Source organism: Scyliorhinus canicula, chromosome 26, assembly GCF_902713615.1.
Source record: "Scyliorhinus canicula chromosome 26, sScyCan1.1, whole genome shotgun sequence".
Classification (NCBI taxonomy): Eukaryota; Metazoa; Chordata; class Chondrichthyes; order Carcharhiniformes; family Scyliorhinidae; genus Scyliorhinus; species Scyliorhinus canicula.
The window spans coordinates 19,182,316-19,200,373 of NC_052171.1; positions in this window are offsets into that span (position 1 = coordinate 19,182,316).

Consider the following 18,058-nt stretch of genomic DNA (forward strand, 5'->3'; position numbering starts at 1 on the left):
TAAAAAATTACCTGCAGGTGAATGACACTGGGGAGGTCTCAGCGGCGACCGTGTGGGAGGCGCTAAAGGCAGTAGTTCGGGGGGAGCTGATTTCAATTGGGGCCCACAAAGCCAAGGCAGACCGGGCAGAGATGGATAGATTGGTCAGGGAAATGGGCCGGATAGATGAAGAGCACGCGGAGTCCCCGGGGGAGGTTTTACTCAGGGAAAGGCGGAGGCTACAGGCGGAACTGGGGGCACTATCCACGAGCAGGGCCGTGGAACAGCTTAGGAAGGCGAGGGGAGTGGTGTACGAGTATGGGGAAAAGGCTAGCAGGCTGTTAGCGCAGCAACTCAGGAGGAGGGAGGCGGCCAGGGAAATAGGTAGAGTGAGGGACGAGGGGGGGCGCAAAGTGGAGGATCCGGCAGAATTGAATAGGGTATTCCGGGACTTCTATCGTAAGCTGTATACTTCGGAGCCGCCGGAAGAACCGGAGGGGATGAAAAGGTTTCTGGACGGGTTAACATTCCCAACAGTTGGGGGGGGGCAAGTGGAAGAGCTGGGCGCCCCGATTAGAGTAGAGGAGGTATTGGGGGGCCTAAAGGCCATGCAATCGGGGAAGTCCCCAGGGCCGGATGGATACCCAGTAGAGTTTTATAGGAAGTTCTCTGAGCTGGTGGGCCCGGTCTTGGCGAGGGTTTTCAATGAGGCAAGGGACAGAGGGACCCTGCCGCCGACAATGTCACAAGCCACCATATCTCTGATATTGAAGCGGGGTAAAGACCCGGAGGTGTGCGGGTCCTACAGGCCAATCTCCCTGATTAATGTAGACGCCAAGCTCCTGGCAAAGGTACTGGCGGGGAGAATGGAGGACTGTGTACCGGAGGTGATTGGGGAGGATCAAACTGGGTTCGTTAAAGGTCGGCAGCTGGCGGCCAATCTGAGGAGATTGCTCAACGTGATAATGATGCCCCCTGCGGGTAGAGATGTGGAGGTAGTGGTGGCAATGGACGCCGAGAAGGCCTTTGACCGGGTAGAGTGGGACTATCTATGGGAGGTGCTCGGACGGTTTGGGTTCGGGGGGGGATTGGTGGATTGGATCAAATTATTATATCAGGCCCCGAGGGCCAGCGTCAGGACTAACAGAGAAGTGTCGGAGTACTTTAGGCTGTACCGAGGGACCAGGCAGGGCTGCCCGCTCTCCCCGCTGCTGTTTGCGCTGGCCATAGAGCCGCTGGCGATGGCGCTGAGAGCCGCAGAGGGTTGGAAGGGGATGGTGAGGGGCGGGGTTGAACACAGGGTTTCTCTTTATGCAGACGACCTGCTCCTGTACGTGTCGGACCCAGTGGCCGGGATGGGAACTATACTGGGAATGCTGAGGGAGTTCGGCCAGTTCTCAGGATACAAATTAAATACGGTCAAGAGTGAAATGTTTGTGGTCCAGGCAAGGGGCCAGGAGAATAGATTGAGAGGGCTACCGTTTAGGCTGGTTGAGGAAAATTTCCGGTATTTGGGAATCCAGGTGGCACGAGACTGGGGCAGGCTGCATAAGTTAAATTTGGCCAGGGTGGTGGAGCAAATGAAGGGAGAGTTTCGGAGATGGGATGCACTCCCGCTGTCGTTGGCAGGGAGGGTGCAGACTGTAAAGATGACAATCCTCCCTCGATTTTTGTTTATTTTTCAGTGCCTCCCGATCTTTATCCCACAGTCCTTCTTCAAAAGAGTTAACGGGCTGATCATGAGCTTTGTCTGGGCGGGAAAGTCTCCGCGGGTAAAGAAGGCGATGTTGGAGAGGAACCGCAGCGAGGGAGGGCTGGCTTTGCCGAGTCTGGTCAATTATTACTGGGCGGCCAACATCGCTATGATAAGGAAGTGGATGGTGGGTACGGGGTCTATTTGGGAGCGGGTGGAGGCGGCTTCGTGCAGGGGCTCCAGTTTGGAAGCCCTGGTCACGGCTCCTCTACCGCTGCCGCCGGCCAAGTACACCACCAGCCCGGTAGTGGTGGCGACCCTGCGGATATGGGGCCAGTGGAGGAGGCATGTGGGGGAGATGGGGGCGTCTGTCTGGGCGCCAATCTGCGACAACCATCGGTTTGCCCCCGGCAGTATGGATGGGGGGTTCCGAGTATGGCGGCGAGCAGGGGCGGGAAGGGTGGGTGATATGTTCCTGGAAGGGAGCTTCGCGAGTTTGAGGAGCTTGGAGGAGAAATTTGGTGTGGTAAGGGGAAATGATTTTAGATACCTACAGTTGCGGGACTTTGTTCGTAGACAGGTCCCATCTTTCCCGCGCCTCCCGCCAATGGGGATCCTAGACAGAATAGTCTCTGGGAGGGATGAAGGGGAGGGTAGAGTCTCGGGTATCTATAAGGTGCTCATGAGGGAGGAAGGGTCCCAGACAGAGGAACTGAAACTTAAATGGGAGGAGGAGCTAGGCGGGGAAATGGAGGATGGGCTGTGGGCAGAGGCCCTGAGTAGGGTAAACTCGACCGCGACATGTGCTAGGCTCGGGCTGATCCAATTTAAGGTCGTTCACCGGGCCCATATGACGGTGGCTCGGATGAGCAAATTTTTCGGGATAGAGGACAAATGCGCTAGGTGTGCGGGAGGACCAGCGAACCATGTTCACATGTTTTGGGCATGCCCTGAGCTGAGGGGGTACTGGGAGGGATTTGCGGGGGTCATGTCCCAGGTGCTAAAAACAAGGGTGGTGATGAGCCCAGGGGTGGCAATTTTTGGGGTTTCGGAAGACCCGGGCGTCCAGGGGGAGAAAGAGGCCGATGTGCTGGCCTTTGCTTCCCTGATAGCCCGGCGACGAATACTATTGGCGTGGAGGGACTCAAAGCCCCCGAAGACGGAGTGGTGGCTAGCGGACATGTCGAGTTTCCTGGGGATGGAAAAAATCAAGTTCGCCTTGAGGGGTTCTGTGCAGGGGTTCACCCGGAGGTGGCAACCATTTATTGACTTCTTTGCGGGAGAGTGAGCGTCAGCAGGGGGGGGGGGGGGGGGGGGGGGGGGGGTAGAGTAGAGTAGGAGGGAAAATATGGCGGGTAGTACCGATGGGAGGGGAGCGGGCTTGTGCAATATGTTACGGTGGAAGTATTGAAAGAACGTGGATGTTTGCACATTTTTGCCTTTTTTGCTTCCTTTCTGATGATGTCTGTAACTGTTTATAAAGCCAAAAACTACCTCAATAAAATTGTTTATTAAATATTAAAAAAAAAAAAAAGAAACAAGAGGCTAAAATACACCAGAAGGTGTATTTTATGCCCATAGGGGCAGCACGGTAGCATTGTGGACAGCACAATCGCTTCACAGCTCCAGGGTCCCAGGTTCGATTCCGGTTTGGGTCACTGTCTGTGCGGAGTCTGCACGTCCTCCCCGTGTGTGCGTGGGTTTCCTCCGGGTGCTCCGGTTTCCTCCCACAGTCCAAAGATGTGCGGGTTAGGTGGATTGGCTATGCTAAATTGCCCGTAGTGTCCTAAAAAATATAAGGTTAAGGGGGGGGGGGGGGGGTTGTTGGGTTACGGGTATAGGGTGGATACGTGGGTTTGAGTAGGGTGATCATTGCTCGGCACAACATCGAGGGCCGAAGGGCCTGTTCTGTGCTGTACTGTTCTATGTTCTAAGGTTGTGAGAAATGACAATTCAGCGATGGATTAGCTGGAATTTGGCCGGGGCTTTATTGGCTGGGTCAGATTGTTGTATCAGGCTCCTGCGACGAGTGTACGGACGAATAGAACATCGGGCTATTTTAGGCTGCATTGGGTGACGACAGGGATGCCCCCTCTCCCCACTGTTGTTCGCGTCAGCCACAGAGCTGTTGGCAATTGCGCTGAGAGCCTTAAGGGGCTGGTCCGGTGGAGGAGTGGAACACAGAGTCTCGCTATACGCATACGACCTGCTCCGAAATGCATCGGACCCAATCGAGGGGTGGAAGCAATTATGAGGATTCTGGGGGAACTTGGCCGGTTTTCGGGGTATAAACTAAATATGGGGAAAAGGGAGATGTTTACGGTCCAGGCAAGGGGGCAGGAGAGGCGATTGGGGGAGCTGCCGTTTAGGGTGGTCGGTGGAGGCTTTCGGTACCTCGGCCTCCAGGTGGCGCGGGAATGGGACCGGCTGCACAAGCTAAATCTGTCCCGACTAGTAGACCAAAGGAAGGACGATTCTCAGACGTGGGACGTGATCGCGTTGTCACTAGCTGGGAGGGTGCAGACAGTGAAAATGACGGTCCCCCCAAGATTCCTGCTTGTCTTTCAGTGTCTCCCCACCTTTATTCCATGGTCGCCCCGCTCTCTCGTGGCTTAGAATGAGCGGGTAAGACCCCCGCGAGAAAAAAAGGGGAAGCTTGAGCAGAGCCGGAGAGGGTGGGGGGAGGGGGGCTGGCGCTGCTGAACTTCAGTCATTACTATTGGGCAGCGGACATAGCCATGATCAGGAAGCGGGTGATGGGGGGGGGGGGGGGGGGGGGGGGGGGGGGTCGGACTGGGAGCGAGTCGAAGCAGCTTAATTCAAGGGTACCAGCTTGCGGGCATTGGTAACTGCGCCTCTGCCGTTCTCACCGGCACGTACTCTACCAGCCCCGAGGTGGTGGTGGCCCTGAGGGTCTGGGGGAAATGGAGGAGGCACGTGGGAGCGGAGGGAGCATCGGTGTGGTCTCCAATTTGTGATGATCACCGGTTTGCCCTGGAAAGGATGGAGGGTTTTGGAGATGGCTGAGAGCAGGGATTGAGAGGATGGGGGATATGTTTATCGAGGGGAGCTTTCCTAGCCTGAGGAGAAATTTGGGTTGGCGAGGGGAAACAAATTTAAATACCTGCAGGTGCGGGATTTCCTACAGAGGCAGGTTTCAACCTTCCCGCTCCTACCACCAAGGGGGGATACAGGACAGGGTAGTTTCCAGAGTGTGGGTGGGAGAAGGGAGGGTTTCTGACATCTACAAGGAACTTATGGGGTCAGAGGGGACGCAGATGGAGGAGCTGAAACGTAAGTGGGAGGAGGAGTTGGGAGGAGAGATAGAGGATGGTCTATGGGCAGACGTGTTGAGCAGAGTGAACGCGTCCACATGTGCCAGGCTCAGCCTGATACAATTCAAGGCCGTTCATCAGGCTCACATGTCAGTGGCTCGGATTAGCAGGTTCTTCGGGGTGGAAGACAGGTGTGCAAGATGTGCGGGAGGACCAGTGAACCATGTCCACATGTTCTGGGCATGTCCGAAGCTTAGGGGATTTTGGCAGGGGTTTGCAGAAGTCATGTCCACGGTGTTAAAAACAAGGGTGGTGCTAGGTCCAGAGACGGCGATTTTCGGAGTGTCGGAAGACCCAGGAATCCAGGAGAAGAGGCAGGCGTCCTGGCCTTTGCTTCCCTGGTAGCCAGGAGGGAATACTATTAGGAGGCGGATACTATTAGCTTGGAGGGACTCAAAGCCCCTGAGGGCGGAGACCTGGCAATCGGACATGGCTAGCTTTCTCTTTCTGGAGAAAATCAAGTTTGCCTTGAGAGGGTCACTGTTAGGGTTCGCCCGGAGGTGGCAACCTTTCGTCGACTTCTTTGCGGCAAATGAATCATCAGCAGAAGGGATGTTAGCTAAGTTTAGGCGGAACCTGTGAGGGAGGGAGACGGCTTTTGCACTATGTTTATTAATTCATGAACATTGTTTACTTTGTTGTTGCTGTAAAACCATAAATACCTCCAATAAAATGTTTATTAAAAAAAAATTCAAAGTAGGGAACGGGGAATCTGGAACAGAAGCAGAAATGCTCACAGGCACAGGAGCAGCAGATACCCAGCAACAACACCACCTGGAGGTTCCCCTTCCAACTCACTCGGCTGTTCCTTCAATGTCGCTGGGGCGAAATCCTGAAACACCCTCCCTAACAGCACAGTGGGTGCACCCACACCAAGCGGACTGCAGCGGGTTCGAGAATATGGCAGGCCACCACCTCCAGGGACAATTAGGGACGGTCGATAAATGTTGGGCCCGGCCAGCGAAGCCCACATCTCGTGAACGAATAAATGAAGAGAGGCGAATGGACAAGTTAACGGGTTGCAATGTGCCAAATCCCAGATGCGCGGCTCTCTCTTTCAGAATGTCTTATCTACAATTTAGTGCAGCATGGTGGCGCAGTGGTTAGCATTGCAGCCTCACGGCGCCGAGGTCCCAGGTTCGATCCTGGCTCTGGTTCACTGTCCGTGTGCAGTTTGCACATTCTCCCCACGTTTGCGTGGGTTTCACCCCCACAACCCAAAGATGTGCAGGGGTAGGTGGATTGGCCACGCTAAATTGCCCCTTAATTGGAAAATATTAATTGGGTACTCTAAATTTATTAAAAAAAACAAAAAAAAAACATCAGGACCACTTTGTGGCGTTTTGACAAGACTACCCAGAGAAAGCGGAGCCGTGATTGTGCAAAGTCAGCAGGCTTGCTCCCCCTGAAGGACGTCAGTCAACCAGTTGCCTTTTGAAGGCAAGATTGCAGCTTCGTAGCTGCTAAAGAAATAGAAGGCTACTTTGTCATTTAATAAGGTTCTTTTTATTTGCAACATATATAAATATTTTGGCCACTTTAACACCAAATACATATATATGTGTATAATATATATATATATATACACACACATACACCAAGGTTGACACATTCAATACAAAAACAAGCACATATACATTAATACAAGGCAGCAGGATCACTTGAACTGAATGATTCATACTTGACACACACTCACAAAGAAGCATTAACAAAATAAACAATTTACTCAACTACTTTACCTAATGTATTACTCCATTCTGTAATCTGACTAGTTCGAAGGTAATGCTGTGCCCCTGACCAATGAAGCATTTCAATATTATTGCAAATTCCTTCATCTGAACATGTTCTAAATGGACATACCCTTTTTTTTTTTTACTCCCGTATCTGCTTGTTTTAGTTGATAATTCGCAAATCAGACTCGAAACGCAGCTCACTTTTTCACACAGCTCACGTTTGAGGTTGGGGAGTGGTCTCTGGTATCAGTATGGGGGATACATTCTCCCAGCTCTGCCCTGTTCATTTTGGATTCTGGTGGCATCTCGGGGGTTCTGCCTGTCCCTAACCCGCACCCATCTCCGTCTACCTGTCTCCAACCCCTTCCTGCCTGACTCAAGTGTGCATCACTGCCAAAAGCCCTGCTCTCTGGGCAGCCACGGTGACCGATGGAGGGTGGGGGGTTGTCTGATCAGAGACTTTACTGCTGGAAATGGACAAGCATAATCCACTCTCCATTTTAATTGAATTGAAATGAAATGAAAATCGCTGATTGTCACAAGGAGGCTTCAAATGAAGTTACTGCGAAACGCCCCTCGTCGCCACATTCCGGCGCCTGTTCGGGGAGGCTGGTACGGGAATTGAAACGTGCTGCTTTCAAAGCCAGCGATTTAGCCCCGTGTCATCAGTGGGACATCAGCTGCGGCATCCCAGAAGTTAATTCATTGTAGCGTGTCTGGAATTGATGCTGGGCAGTTTTGTTCACGCTGGCAATCCACAAAGAAAATGAAGAAATAATTTGGTTGCGTCCAATCTAATTTGGACGTTAATTTGATGCCGTACTTTTTGCCCAGGGTGCACCAGGATTCTTGTCTGCTTGTGCTTTGGGCCTCAGAATGAGTTAGAATCCTTCCTGAGCCAATTTAACTCATTTACTGTTTTTAACGGTCGTTTAAAAATAATACAAACGGTAAATAAACTGAGTGTTCTCAACCAGAGGTGCCAAAGAAAGCAGCGTTAGAGCTCCCCCAGGTCAGGCGGACACAGCATTTACTTTATGCCTTCGTGTAATGTACGTCAGACAATAGTGCATGGACTTTGTTCAAGGAATTGAAACGCGTCACAGAGTTTCCGCAGAACAGACGGGAACACCGCATTCCCAAACTTTGAACGAACACAATCCCTGAAAGCTCCCTCACACCCACACCTTTTCCCGATCAGACATTTTTGCTTTTTAAGAGATGCTCGATTAATTGAATTCAAAAAGATTGAAGGCCATCCACTATTGCTGCACTGATTCTTGTGGGCATCTCTCACAGCGTCTCTGTTGGGGTAGGAGCAGTGCACGAGGAATGGGGGAGGGTACGGGGAAGAATCATGTCACTGCAAGGCGCAGAGCCTCGTCAGCAGGTACCACAGGCAGCAAAGAGGATGCTGATGTGTTTCAGGTTGCTGTGCTGCCATGCACAGGTCACCTGTCTTCACAATTGCGGGCCAGTGTGTGACTGGAGTACACCCCGACAAGGCCGGGTGCAGTGTGCCTCATGATGACCAGGTTACAGTGAGAACCTGCAGAGAGTTTGAAATTCCCGTTTTGCCATTAGCCCGTGGCTTGGTGGCGTCACTATGTTGAAACAGCTCGTCCTATGAGAAGAGCCCAGGTGCCAGAGGCAGCTGAACTACTTGTTCATTTGCCTCCGGTTGCTGATGGGGTTCGGACGAGTGCCACAGGCTGACTCGAAAGGGTTAATGTGTCCCAGTGAAGGTGCAGCTGTGGTGCAAGACCAGTTGATAATATATAAACTAGACAACTAATGCAGACTACGAAATACACCTTGCCAGGCATTACATTGGTTTCAAACAAGGATTTCAGTTCAGCGGTAAGAAGATTTATCTTTTGAGTTTGTTACTGACAGTGCTTTTATAATAGACCAAATCTGAACACTGTAACAACTCTGTCCTTCATTAAGCTCCCTCTCCCAAAAAAAACCTCTTTCAAGAACTGATGTCTTCACATTGTCATTTTCCCCACAACCAAAAGAGATTGTTTTCGGTGTGTTTTTGAACAATTGTTGGAATTGTGACATTGTGGAATCTTCAGCTCTGCGAAACGTGCAGCTAAGCTGATCACTTTACAAACTAAATGCCAAACTTCCTCAAAACTAATTCCTGTGGACTTGTGACGATGAATCTTCCACCAACCAGGAAAGCAAACATATCATAACATGTCAAATAATAATTCACGGTGTACGGAAGGAAAGATGCTGAATGTCTTTGTGTTGGAATGCAGAAAGCCTTCTAATTAACCTCACAAGGGTGATGGGGAATCTCATTCGGACTAACTAAGGGTATCAAGGGAAGGTGACTGCAGCAACGTGCCGTGGGAAGATTGACCTATTCATGCATTAATCCATCAGCATCGGCGATGCCAGGGTTCCATCAACTCCCTGTTTGGTGCTCAAGCAGGAATCGGCTCCAGGTCTGGTGACCAGCCAGAGGCATTTCAAGAATTCCAGAGACTGCAGATCTCCGGAATTTCCTTTTACGGAGTTGTTCCACGGTCTCGAGGAATTTTAGAGAGCTGGCCGTAGCCCTGATCAGAGTGCTTTAAACATGATACGACGGCAGCTTTCTCAGCCGGTCTCGGTCAGGATTTACATGGAGCTGGAAGAAGCTGCCAGTGTCACCTTTTATCCAAGACATTTTTCATTTCCATCAGTTCCAAACTGACATCATTTCTGTCTTTGGCAAGTCTGGAAAATACCTGACTGGTCAGGCACGAATATTATTGCAGTGAGATGGCCCGAACTGATGGCAAGTGGCAGCATCGCAGGCTGGAAGTGTCCCACATTAACTGTGCACATGAGGATGCCTGCAGTCACTAGGTTTGCTGTGCATGTTTCCTTCATCACTTCCCCAACACCAAATTAATACAGCAGGACGACTAATGTCCAGAATGTAACAAAGCACAAAAATAAGCCAGTGGGAGCGAGCGCTGACAGGAGATGCTAATTTGTGAGTTAGGATATCACAACTTGACCCAGTTTGGCACCTGGATTTATTACGCATGGCGCATGAACCCTCAGGTAGTCTCCAGAGCAGGGGTGTGTGTGCTTTTCATCGTTCACAAGCGGACCCTGTCCGTTTTACGCGATTGTCAACACAGAATTTGTGGAGTTTATTTGTTGCCGTGAAATGACCTTTCACAGCGATGACGAAGCGGAGTGCTGCGAATTGACTGACACTCGGGTACCTGAAATCCTGAGTACCCATCAACCGGGGGAGGGGGGTTGGGAATGGGGGGGGGGGGGGGGGTTTGTTGGACCTGCAGCAGGCTACAAGTGATCCACGCTCCAACAGGCACATTGCAATGAATCACGTTGGCCTTGGATGAGAGTGCAGAAGATGAGACAGCTCCTGGTAACCATCCAGCATGTAGGTGCCAGCACGTGGAGTGGGGGGATGGGGGGGGGGGGGGGTGTTGATCTTTGCTGTGTATCCAAGCAGGCTGAGGAAGAGAAAAATCTCGAAAGATAAGATAACGGAGGATGCCTGCAACTTCCTGGAACCGGCCCAGAAAAGGCGTCAACTGAGTGAATTGAATTGGCTGCTCAGCAGGTTCCATGGCAAGGTTTGAGTGACGTATCAGCTAAGGGTAACAGCTGAAACTAAAAAGCTACCCTCCTGATGATACACCCTTTCTCGGTAAACTTCTATAAAAGTTCAGATTTACTTTCGTAACTGAGATGCGTGGAACAGAGATATCTATCTTGAAGTCTGTGGAAATCTGAAAAGAAATGGACAATGCTTTTGACAGTGCCTCACCACCATTCAGCCCATCAGGTTATCAGCTTCAGTAACTTGTGACAAATGACGTGCCATCTGAGGCATTGCACAAGGTTCTGGGATCGCCCCGTTCCCCCCCAGTCTCTACCTACTAGAATTCAGACAGTGTAAAATTCAAGGTTCTAACTTCCTTCAGCTGCCACAACAAGCCCGACGAATGTAAATGTAAAACCTGATGTCCCCCCCCCCCCACCACTCCCCAAAAGTTGACATGGCCTGCGCGACAGCAAATTCTACATCTAATCTACCCGAAGCATACACTCTGGCTAAGGGGGCGAGTAATCGTGGAGGATAAATCAGCTGGACCTCGGACACAAGATGCTGGAAGTGGTGCCGAAGAGGCCCGGGGTCGGTATTCCACTCGGACGATTGTGTCCATGATCTCGGCGCAGTTTCGGGTTCTGCCTCACGACTCTGCAATTGCTGTGCTTTGCAAATAGCAAGGGGTGAATCATTTTGTGTGTTTTTTTTAATTTAAAAAAAGCAACTTGTGCGCGTGGGTGCGATGGTTAATCATAGGCTCAGCACATCAACGGACATTAGGGACTGTAACTTTGTGTACTAATGGGCTGAAGCCCCATGATTAAACTCGTGCCTACTTACTAATTATTGCATCAAACGGTGCGTGAGGAATGTTTTGTTTTTGAAGGGATCTGGACCCTCTTGGCGACGTAAGGAAATTGCTGGTCGCAGAGCCAGCTTGGGTGCACGCTGTGTTCGAGGGCAAGGTCACGGGCCGGATTCGGTTCCGAGGCTGTTTTGGCTGCGACCGCTTCACTGAACTCGCCAGTCCTACGCCCCGGTTGTCAGTACCCCCTTCTGGATCAGGCTGGCCTTCAGACTCTTGAATATCTGAAGTTGCTGGTCGATGCGCAGGGCCAGGAGCTGCTGCAACAGTTTGGCGGGATTTGGGCCCCTAGGAAGAATCAGAGGCACAGAGAGACACTTCAGTACAGAGCTGTTCTAAACCCCACCGCCACAGGAACTCTCTGCAGTTGCACTCGCCCACGGGGTGAGGCAGAAGAGTTGAATTTATGTAGCACCTTACTTGCACAATATCAGGACTTTAGGAAGTGTTGAGAATGCAGGAGGCAGTTGTGAATCTTAGCCACTGTCATGATGCAGGAATGTGATTAACACTGCAATGAAGTTACTTAAACTTATCCCCCAGGTTCCAGCAGCCTTCATTTCTGGGAGCGGGAGAGAGAGAGGGAGCCAGAGTGCAGCTTGGGATTCAGGTAGGTGCTTAAGTGTTTTATTTTTACCTGTATTTAAGTTGGGTTGTTGCTAAACCCGAGACACTACACTTGTCGTGTCCCCCACCCTTCCACCTCCTCTAACCTAAGGGGGTGAGTGAATATCAGGTAAGCTCTTTCTTTTCTTTTATCCGCAAGTTATCGAGAGGGGATAGCAGGGAAGGCAGTACAATGTTCCTCCTGCAGAATGTTTGAGGTGAGGGACGCCGTCGGTGTCCCTGCTGATTTCACCTGTGGGAAGTGCACCCATCTCCAGCTCCTCAGAAACCATGTTAGGGAATTGGAGCTGGAGTTGGATGAACTTCAGATCATTCGGTAGGCAGAGGTGGTCATAGATAGAAGCTTCAGGGATGTAGTTACTCTGAAGTATGTAGATAGAAGGGTGACGGTGAGAGGGGCTGGGAGGAAGCAGTCAGTACAGGGATCCCCTGTGGTCGTTCCCCTCAGTAACCAGTATATCGGTTTGGATACTGTTGAGGGGGAACGGCCTCAGTGGTAAGCCACGGTGAACGGATCTCCAGCACTGAGTCCGTCCCTGTGGCTCAGAAGGGAAGGGAGGAGAGCAGGAGAATAATAGTTATTGGGGACTCGATAGTTAGAGGGACAGATAGACGGTTCTGTGGCATCGAAGAGACTCACGGATGGTATGTTGCCTCCCGGGTGTGCCAGGGTCCGTGACGTCTCGGACCGTGCTTTCAGAATCCTTAAGGGGGAGGGGGAAAAGTCACAAGTCGTGGTACACATCTGTAAACAACGACATAGGTAGAGAAGGGATGGGGATTTAAACAGGAATTTAGGGGGTGTAGGGTGGAAGCTGAGAGCCAGGACAAACATGTTGTCATCTCTGGTTTGTTGCCGGTGCCCGTGCTAGGGAGGTGAGGAACAGGGAGAGAGTGCAGATAAACACACGTGGCTGCAGGGATGGTGTAGGAGGGTAGGGTTCAGTACGTGGATAATTGGAGCACATTCTGGGGAAGGGGGAACCTGTACAGACAGGCCGGTTTGCACTGAACAGAGGGGCACCACTATCCTGGGAGGGAAATTTTGCTACGGCTCTCGGGGGGGGCGGGGGGGGGGGGGGGTTTTAAACTAATTTGGCCGGGGGCTGGGGGAAAACGAGCTGTAGTCCAGAAGCCAGTGTTGAGAGTAGTGAGGTACTGAGGAGGGTATCAAGGTCGCAGGAGTGTACCGGAAGACAGGAAGGTGGGTTGAAGTGTGTCTACTTCAATGCAAGGAGCATCCTGAATAAGGTAGGTGAACTTGGAGCGTGGATTGGTACTTGGGACTACCATGTTGTGGCCATTACGGAGACATGGTTAGAATAGGTTGTTGGAAGTTCCTGGGTATAGATGTTTCAGTAAGAGTATGGAAGCTGGTAAAAGAGGTGAAGGAGTAGCATTATTAATTAAGGATAGTTTAACGGCTGCAGAAAGGCAGTTCGAAGGGGATCTGCCCACTGAGGTAATATGGGCTGAAGTTAAAATAGGAAAGGAGCGGTCACGTTGTGAGAGTTTTCTATCGACCGCCAAATAGTCATAGAGATGTGGGGACAAGACATTGCAAAGCAGCATTATGGATAGGTCTGGAGGTCTCAGGGTAGTTGTCATGGGTGACGTTAACTTTACAGATATTGATGGAACTCTATGGTTCAAACAGTTCAGATGGGGCAGTTGTTGTACAGTTGTGCAGGAGGGTTTTCCTGACTCAATATGTGGATAGGCCAACAAGAGGTGGGGCCACATTGGATTTGGTACTGGGTAATGAGCTGGGCAAGTGTTAGATTGTTTGTGGGAGGCCACTTGGAGATAGTGACCACAATTTGGTGGTCTTTTCACTATTGCAATGGAGAGGGATAGAGCCATAAGGCAGGGCAGGTTTATAATTGGGGGAGGGGTAATTCTGATGCGATAGGCAAGAATTAGGGAGCATAAGATGGGAACAGAAACTGTCAGGGAAAGGCACACATGAAAAGTGGAGCTTGTTCAAGGAACAAATACTGCATGTCCTTGATAGGTATGTCCCCGTCAGGCAGGGAGGAAATGGCCGTGTGAGGGAAACATCGTTCACAAAAGAGGTTGAATGTCTTGTTGAGGAAAAGGAAGCGTATGTAAGGATGAGAAAACAAGGTTCAGTTGGGTTGCTTGTGGGGTAAGGTAGCAAGGGATGAGCAAAAAAGGGCTTAGGAGAGCTAGGAGGGACATGAGAAGTCCTTGGGGGTCGGATCAAGGAAAACCCCAAGGCTTTTTACTCTTATGTGAGAAATAAATAATGACCAGGGTGAGGTTAGGGCTGGTCAAGGACAGTCGTGGGAACTTGTGCATGGAGTCAGAAGAAATAGGAGAGGCTTTGAATGAATACTTTTCTTCAGTGTTCACCAATGAGAGGGACCATGTTTTTGAGGATGAGAGTGTGATACAGGCGGGTAGGCTGGAGGAGGTAGATGTTCTGAGGGAGGATGTATTAGCAATTTTGAAAACCTTAGGGTCGACAAGCCCCCTAGGCCGGATGGGATATACCCCAGGATTCTTGGGAGCAAGGGATTAGATTGTAGAGCCTTTGGCTTTGATCTTTGGGTCCTCACTGTCCACCGGGGATAGTTGCAGAGGACTGGCGAGTGGGCAAATGATGTTCCTCTGTTCAGAAAAGGAATAGAATGACCCCTGGTAATTCTGGCCGGTTAGTCTTACTTCGCGTGGTCGTGTTAATGGAAAAGTCCTGAAAGACTAGGATTTATGACCATTTGGAAAGATGCAGCTTAATCCGGGATAGTCAACACGGATTTGTGAAGGGTAAATCTCTGCCTCATAAATTTGATCTGAATTCTTGAGGATGGTAACTAAGTGTGTTAGATACTAAGGTAGAGCAGTTGATGTCGTATACATGGCTTTTAGTAAGGCATTCGATAAGATTTCCCCCATGGTCGGCTCCTGAAGAACGTAAGGAGGTGTGGGATAGAGGGAAATTTGGCCCAATTGGATAAGTAACTGGCTAATCACATAGAAGACAGAGGGTGGTGGTGGATGGAAAATTTTCAGACTGGAGACCCAGTACGCAGTGTACCACAAGGATCAGTGCTGGGTCCTCTGCTATTTGTGATTTTTATCAATGACTTGGAGGAGGGGTCTGAAGGGTGGGTCAGTAAATTTGCTGATGACACCAGATTGGTGGAGTAGTGGATGGGGGTGGAGGGCTGTTGTTGGCTGCAAAGAGACATTGATTGGATGCAGAGCTGGGCCGAAAAATGGCAGAAGGAGTTTAACCCTGATAAGTGCGAGGTAATTCATTTTGGTAGGAAAAATTTGAATGCGGATTACAGGGTCAACGGCAGGGTTCTGAGGAATGTGGAGGAATCTTGAGGGAGATCTTGGGGTTCATGCCCACAGATCTCTGAAGGTTGCCACTCAAGTGGATAGAGCCGTAAAGAAGGCCTATAGTGTGTTAGCATTTATTAACGGGGGCTTGAGTTTAAGAGCCGTGGGGTTATGCTGCAACTATACATGACCCTGGTGAGACCACATTTGGAGTATTGTGTGCAGTTCTGGTCATGTGGAAGGATGTGGAAGCATTGGAAATGGTGCAAAGGAGATTTACCAGGATGCTGCCTGGTTTGCAGGATAGGTCTTGTGAGGAAAGGTTGAGGGAGCTAGGGCTTTTCTTTGGAGCGGAGGAGGATGAGAAGCGACTTTAAATAGAGGTTATAAAATGATGAGGGGGATAGATAGAGTGGACGTTCAGAGACTATTTCCTCGTGTGGATGTAGCTATTACAAGGGGGCATAACTATAAGGTTCAGGGTGGGAGATATAGGAGGGATGTCCGAGGTAGGTTCTTTACTCAGAGAGGTGTGGAATGGACTGCCTGCTGTGATAGTGGAGTCGGACACTTTAGGAACTTTCAAGCGGTTATTGGATAGGCACATGGAGCACACCACAATGACAGGGAATGGGATAGCTTGATCTTGGTTTCGGACAAAGTCCCTGTCCCTGTTCTCCCCGAGGGTAGAGAATTGAGAATGTCTAATTCACCTACAGCACGTCTTTCGGGCACTTCTGGGAGGAAACCCACGCAGGAACGGGCTGCACGTTCAGACTCCGCACAGGCCAGTGAATAAGCCGGGAATCGAACCTGGGACCCCCGGGGCTCTGTGACGTCCACGGTTGCTAACCACTGTGCTACCTTGCCTTGCACACACGGTGTCCTGCGCAGGGTCGAAACAATGGCTTGCAATTGGCTAGTTCCTTCAGGGGAAGAAAATGCCCGAGTGGTGCAGGAAATGTCTGTCTGTTTGCACTTGTGTGAAACAGCTCGGGGCATTTTCTTCCCCTGAAGGACTAGCCAATTGCAAGCTACTGTTACCGATCCCACGCGCAGGACACCGTGTGTGCAAGCACGGTAACACGATGGTTGCCACAACCATTCCATTTCCTGCACTGACAGGGCAGAGTCCCTTCACCCAGCCCTCAGTTGGAAAGTTGTTTTTTTTTTCCTTCTGCACGCCAATCATGTCAGTTTAAGGTTTTGTCACATTCAAGGTGTTCTTTTGCAAGTTGTCTGGATTGACATAATCTGAAAATGCCTGGCAGTGAATGGATTCCTTTTGGAAGGTTACTGGCTGGCTGTGAATGGATTCCTTTTGGAAGGTTACTGCCTGGCAGTGAATGGATTCCTTTTGGAAGGTTACTGCCTGGCTGTGAATGGATTCCTTTTGGAAGGTTACGCCTTTGCTGCCACATTGAGGAGATGAAGAATGAGGGAAAGGGTTTTTTTACTTGATTAAAGCTGGCGATGTAGACATTCACAAAGGTCGCCATAAGATACTGGCAATCAAAGCGGTCCATGATGCCACCGTTGCCCCGGTCTGGTGTCAGCAAAGTCCTGCCAAGACAACAGTCTGCTTTGATCATGGGAACGCCACATTTCCTCGTATGCGCGCAACCGAGTGTCGCTGGACAGATGTTTCAACAAGGTCACCTGTCATTCTTCGAAATTCCCAGAGGCTGATCAATGTTTGGAGAAGCGGAGAGAGTTGCGACGGAACAGTATCTGACTGAGGATACAGGTCGCAGAACATCCCTGAGGAAGAGTCTTCTCATCGAGGTCATAATAAGCACAAGTGAGGGTTGCATATCACAAAGGCTGTGGAGCAAGTGGAAATGATAAGCAGAGGTCTGAGAACTCCTGCCCAGCAGCAAGGTGGTGAATGGAAATGGGACGGTCAATTACGTTAAGACACAAAGGTGAAGGAGGTTGCTTCATCCGTACTTGCAGAAATACTCGCTGAGAGAGAGATTACTCAGTATCCCTTGCTCTTTTGATTTATCCCTTACTTTAATTTAATTGGTTGGTTCAAACGCACATGGTACAGAGCGAGATTCTCATAGACTTTACAGTGCAGAAGGAGGCCATTCGGCCCATCGAGTCTGCACGGGCTCTTGGAAAGAGCACCCACCCAAGCGTCAACACCTCCACCCTACCCCATAACCCAGTAACCCCACCCAACATAAGGGCAATTTTGGACACTAAGGTACAATTTATCATGGCCACTCACCTAACCTGCACATCCTTGTGACTGTGGGAGGAAACGGAGCACCCGGAGGAAACACACGCACACATCGGGGAGGATGTGCAGACTCCGCACAGACAGCGACCCAACACCGGAATCGAACTGGGACCCTGGAGCTGTGAAGCGATTGTGCTATCCACAATGCTACCGTGCTGCATGGGTGGGTCACAAAGCAGGCTTTTTGCAATGCTGTGCTCTCCAAATAAACCTCCTGTCACGAGAACTATCTCTGTCCCGTATCACGTTCATCAACAGGCTGGGATCCAATATCAGTCACATTATTCCCACTGTCAGTTTTGCCGAACATTAGGATTGGAATAAGTTATGTAATTTGTTCTTTCGGAGGGGAACATGGCCGTCACTGGCTTGGTCAGCATCTGTTGCCCATCCCTATTTGCCCTTTGAGAAAGTGGTGGTGGTGAACCGCCTTGGTCCCGCAGCAGTCCATATGGTGTAGGTACACCAACCGTGCAGTGAGAGAGGAAGTTCCGGGATTTTGACCCAGCAACAGTGAAGGAACGGAGATACATTTCCAAGCTGGGACGGTGCTATTTTGAGGGATTTTAGACAACCCAATTAATTTTTTCCAATTAAGGGGTAATTTAGCGTGACCAATCCACCTACCCTGCACACCTTTTGGGTTGTGGGGTGAGACCCACGCAGACATGGGGAGA